At 42.4% G+C, this 5,347-nt stretch overlaps 1 long non-coding RNA gene across 1 annotated transcript; it reads left to right on the top strand.

Annotated features, from left to right (window-relative positions):
• The first annotated feature begins 202 nt into the window (after nucleotides 1-202).
• LOC135290447 (uncharacterized) lies at nucleotides 203-4,529 on the top strand. Its single transcript, XR_010353215.1, has 3 exons — nucleotides 203-282; nucleotides 1,515-1,570; nucleotides 3,484-4,529. It is a non-coding gene; the product is annotated as an uncharacterized LOC135290447 (long non-coding RNA).
• Nucleotides 4,530-5,347: the final 818 nt, after the last annotated feature.

Below are 5,347 nucleotides of genomic sequence, written 5' to 3'. Positions count from 1 at the left end.
GAATTTCCTGGGCTCAGTCCCTGCCCTGGCTCTGGTGCTATTGCTGGGCCCCGGAGCAGAGCCTGGGCCCTGCTCTGACCCTCCCTGAGACAGGGACAGACAGGGATGGGGTTCCCTCCCAGCTGGGGCTCCTCTCCAGTCTGAGCAGCGCCAGCCCCCTCAGCCTTTCCTCGGCAGGGAGATGCTCCAGGCCCTTCCTCATCTTTGCTGCCCTCTGGGCCCACTCCAGGAGCTCCCTGTCTCTCTTGTCCTGAGGAGCCGAACCTGGACACAGCACTCCAGGTGTGCCTCACCAGGGCTGAGCAGAGGGGCAGGATCCCTCCCTGACCTGCTGGGAATGCTCTTTCCAAAGTACTCCAGGATTCCATTGTCCTTTTGGCCCCCAGGGTGCTGCTGGCTCATGGACCCCCTGTTGTCCACCAGGACCCCCAGGACCTTCCCCTCAGAGCTGCTCCAGCCGGTCACCCCAGCCTGTGCTGGAGCCTGGGGCTGTTCCCCCCCAGGTGCAGGACCTGCCTTTGCTCTGTTCAATTTCAGCAGGCTCCTCTCTGCCCCTCTCCAGCCTGTCGAGGCCCTTCTGAAGGGCTGCACAGCCCTCTGAGGTATCAGCCTCTCCTCCCAGCTTTGTGTCATCATGAACTTGCTGATGAGAAGTTGGTTTGTGTACTGTAACTTTACCTGATACCTTTTCAAAAGCCCATTCATTAGTCCCTGGGTCATACAAGCTGTCTTTCAGTGAAGAAAATACCTGGAAGCGTTCATAGCATTTCTTGTGGAGCTCTGCCTGATATTGCCTGCACTGTGCAATGAGATCTGCATTTTGGATCAAGGATAATGGGCTGTTTAAAGTCAGGCAACAGTCCCCTCTGGCTGTCTTTTGATAAACAAAAACTTCTCATCATCAATTTTTAAAACAATCTCACAAATAGCAGTCAGCCTTAATAGATGGATGAGATCTCATTTATTTCACACTCCTTACTCTGTAATATTTCTTACATTTCTTTGTCAAGTACGTCTGTTTGGTGGTTTTGTAGTAAAGCATTATCACCAGAGAATTCTAGGAAATTTAAATTGATAGCATTTCTCTGATTTGACTGATGTTATTGTTTATATTTTTTAATAATTTAAATACTATATTTCTGGCAGAATTAAAGGGATAAAATGCATAAATTTTTTTAGTGACTTTACATTATAAAATCAAAACAAAATAAACGTTCTAAAAGTCTGGAAAAAAAAAAGAGGTTTCAAATTAAGATGAGCAAAGTCAGTCCATGGTTTTATTTACTTTCACCTTGTGACCCAGGGTAGAAAATCACAGTGAAAAATTAAAGTCAGAATTCTTCCCATGTTGTTCCAGTAATTTTCTAAAAAAAAAAAAAAAATTCCACTTATCCTTCATTTAAATTGTATTTTAAGTAAAACATGAAAAGGGAAGAAGTGCTTCACTTAACAATCTTGTTAGAAAGTTACAGCAACTAGTTAAAGCTAATGATGTGTATTCCATTTATTGACAGTGCATGGAGACAACTGCCTCTGGAGGGGAACTATTTACACCTGTTTCAGAAATAGGGTAGGACAGAATTAATTATCCACAGCTCTTGTTATCGGTATCTGCTGTTGTTAACCAGGGCAAACCAGAGTGTCTGCATAAGTAAGATGCTGCACTGCTGTGTGGTCAAAGCCAGGTGTAGTGCAGTGAGGTAAATATGTGACAAAAGCCTTTTTCACATACTTATAGAAGCATTTAGGTTATAAAAGACCTCTAAGATAATTGAATACAACTATTAACACAACACTGCTAGACCGGGAACCAAGTGCCACATCCTCACAGTTTTTAAATTCCTCTTGGGATGGGGATTCCACCACTGCCCTGGGCAGCCCGTGCCAGGGCTGGGCAACCCTTTTGCTGAAGAATTGGAGAGATTCCTTGGATTTTTTTTGGCATTAGCTCTTTTTATGTCCTGTCTGAGCACTGAACATGGATAATTTAGCCAGCTGAATCATCCAGTAGATATGAAACTTTACAAAAAACTCCTCAGATAGTAATGAGTTTTGGTCTTGCAGCAACTTTTAGCCTGTGAGTTCCCAAGGGCTTCAACAGATGGGGATTTGTGCCTGAAGAGTCAGCCTTACTTACTGTTTGGAAGGGAGCAGTGTCAACTTCACCAAAAATAGTTTGAGAAGATGGCTGAACCCAGTAATGCTTTAAAACTTCCTCTACAGGGGAGCAGAAAGCGAGTGTAAATACATTTGGGATGGATTTTGTATTTACTTTTAAATTCTGAGCTCCATTTAAATAGGAATGGTCTGTGGAAAGGCAAATATTCCTTCACCCTTCTGCAGCAGATATTTCAAAAGTTTTTTGTGTGTAACCTGCCTATTTCTGACTTGCAATGAAAGTCAATACTTTCTGTTTCTACCACTGCATGCAATATCTAGTAACCAGCTGTGAAGTCCAGGTGCTTTCATTTTCCCCCTGCAGAAAGGAAGACAAAAAAAAAATCTTTCAAATTCAATCCTTATAGAAACCTGAAATATTAAATCTAGTGAAGTTATCGTATTCTTTTATTGAGGAGGTCATTAGTTTCCTGAGGCTTTTTCATTCATCCTCAAAGTTGAATTCTGCCATTTACTAAATCAAGAGCTGGTTACAAATTAGGAAAGAAAGAAGCAAAACGAGATGCAGCCTGGAGTCTCGGCTTGAAGGCTGAAAGTTTAAATACCATTTTGGGTACAAATCCATGCTGAACTCCCTATGTCATTGCCTTTGCACAGTAGCTACGGATCCACTTTGTGAGTTCGTGTGGGTCACTGCTAACCAACCAGCACATGGCCCCTTCAGCTGGAGTCTGCCTTGGTAATGAACATCTCCCCCACCTGCTCATGTCTCACATCAGTAAATGGACATCTTCCCATGGGGGAAGCACAAAACCTCGGAGGGGGTGGAATTTAAAACATAAAGGTGGATGAGATGTGTGATGAGATCAGTGGCTTGGAAGTGGCTGAGGAGGGTGATCTCCAGAGACTACAGCTGCAGTCCCTCAGTGATGAGCCCAGAGGAATGGGATCCAGTCCTCAGGCCACCTGGCAAAAATTGGATCATTGCTTTTCAGTTCTGACAGCCCTTGAGTAAAACTGGCCACATCCACAGTCTATGTAAGATGTAGGTACTGGCACAAGCATTACCACTTTAGCACCAAGGTGCCTTATGGACTAAAACACTTTCCTCATAACAGAATTGAGCAGACCAAGTTTTAAAAGAGCTATAGAGAGCTGCACAGTAGAGGGAAAGAAGGAACCACAGCTGAGTTGCACCCTCAGTAGGTCCAACAGACTTGGGACCAGGCCATGGAACCCAAGCTGTCATTTAGCAGGAAAACATGAAATAATAATGCTCTCTTTGCTGACCTGGCATGTGGAAAGGGATATGGGCTCTATTAACCTGCTCACAGGAGGTCATAAACTTAATCCTCTTTTATCAAGGACCAGAGGCTGCACAAGACCAAAAGAAGCTCAAGGAAGTCAAAACTGCAACAGGCTTTGGGGACCTGACCCCAGCCTAACCTGTTAAGCATTTTGTGAAGAATATGTAACATGCCCTAAACTGTTAAAGCTGTTTCTATTTCAAGAATGACAGAAGGGTTGTACTTGCCTTTGGTATTCAAACAACCAGCTGTAAGAGAGCTTTCCAGGGATATGTGAAACAAGGGTTCTCCTAGGCAAAAACAAGGTCAACCAGTATTTTGGGGAGGTGCCCCAACCACTAAAGAGTGGGGCTGGAGGGAAGCACCCCGCAGATCCCTTTGGAATCTTGCCTCCTACCACAAGGAACATCCTTCACCTCAGTTCAGGGAAGATTTTCAACCTCACTGGGATTGTCAGAGCTCCTTCTTATTATTTCTCTTCACTTCTCTTCTCAATTCTTCTTTCCCTTCCCCCTAGAAGCACAAGCTACAAAAAAGCAAAGTGAAGGTCACACACTGGCTTGTCCCTAGTGACAAATGCAGGGATGAGCAGTAGTACCCGTCTGTGACAGCTCCTGGAGAACTAAGGCCGTTTCAGATACCCTTTTTCTTTGTAAACTTCTGGTTTTTAGCTGCTGATCCAACTTCCCTTTCTAGAGCCATACAGCCATTCCACTGGTCAGACAAAGAAACTCTGTTTTTTAGACAGAGAATAAGTGTACCTGCACCAGTCTAAATAATAAACTTGCAAATCCTTTGCTGTAAGGTCTGTGGTGCGTGAAAATCCACTTTTCAACAAACAGAAATAAATGTAATGGGAGATCAGTCAGGAGTTCCTGGACTCTGCCACTGCAAGAATTTATGCATTGGACTAATGACAAAGCATTAAAGAAACAAAGTAAAAAAGAAAAAGACATCCTAAAATATTTAAGTGTGTTCTTTCGGCAAGCAAATGTATTCCTGCCTCAAGAGTGTAGTACACTAGATAAGATATTTTCTGTTACTCCTGCAGAAAAAGCAAATAACTACCTGCTTTACAACCCTCCTTGTTCCCCGTGTTTGCCATTTGTGTGCAATAAAGGAAAATGCCATATTGACTGCAATTAGCCTTTCTTTTGTCTTTTTTATTTTTTCCTGGTTTTGCTTTTGTCTACACCCTGAAAAATAAAGAATGTTTGTTTTAGTAAGAGTCTGCAATTTTACTGAAGATCGGTGTCCTTTGTCACAGGAGTGGGGTTTTCCTTTGCACTCTTGATAACAGAAAATCCAGAGATGCCTGACAGTTATTATATACTCTTTTACCTAGACTGTAGATGAATATTACCTAGATTGTAGATGAATATTTCTATAGAAATACATAGAGTTGTAGCAGTTTGAGAGGGGGTGTACTATATTATTATCATCAGTCTTTTTGATACTCTACTCTTTTTTTTTAAATTTAATAACAGGGAAGAGAATTTTTGGAAACTGTGGAGTAACATTTACACTCAATTTGCAGTCAAAGTTACAAAAAATGAAAGAAACCATACATGTTGTGTGTGTATTTCTGTATTTATCTACCTAAAAATCCATCTCAAAGCACTGCAGAACAGGTATATATGTCAGATATTGCAGATACAACTGATGTCAGACAGTTCATTGCATTACTGTCTCATTTTGAGCTATTCAGTCAGCTTTGCTAAGAGTATAGATTATTAAAGCAGCAAAAATAGGCAGTTACCTCCATGGGAACAGGAATGGCTGCCATAAATCTTGTTGAAATGCTTCTATGAAACAACATCTAACCAGCAGCTACCAGTAAGCTGAGCCCTAAGAAATCTGTTAAAAACCTAGGTCCTGCAGGCACTGCCATCAGTAGCCCAAAACTTGCAGCCATGCTAGTG

The sequence above is a fragment of the Passer domesticus genome, chromosome Z (assembly GCF_036417665.1).
Source record: "Passer domesticus isolate bPasDom1 chromosome Z, bPasDom1.hap1, whole genome shotgun sequence".
NCBI classification, from domain to species: domain Eukaryota; kingdom Metazoa; phylum Chordata; class Aves; order Passeriformes; family Passeridae; genus Passer; species Passer domesticus.
The sequence above is the reverse complement of the archived record's forward strand: the minus strand, read 5'-3'. Positions and strand labels throughout refer to the sequence as shown.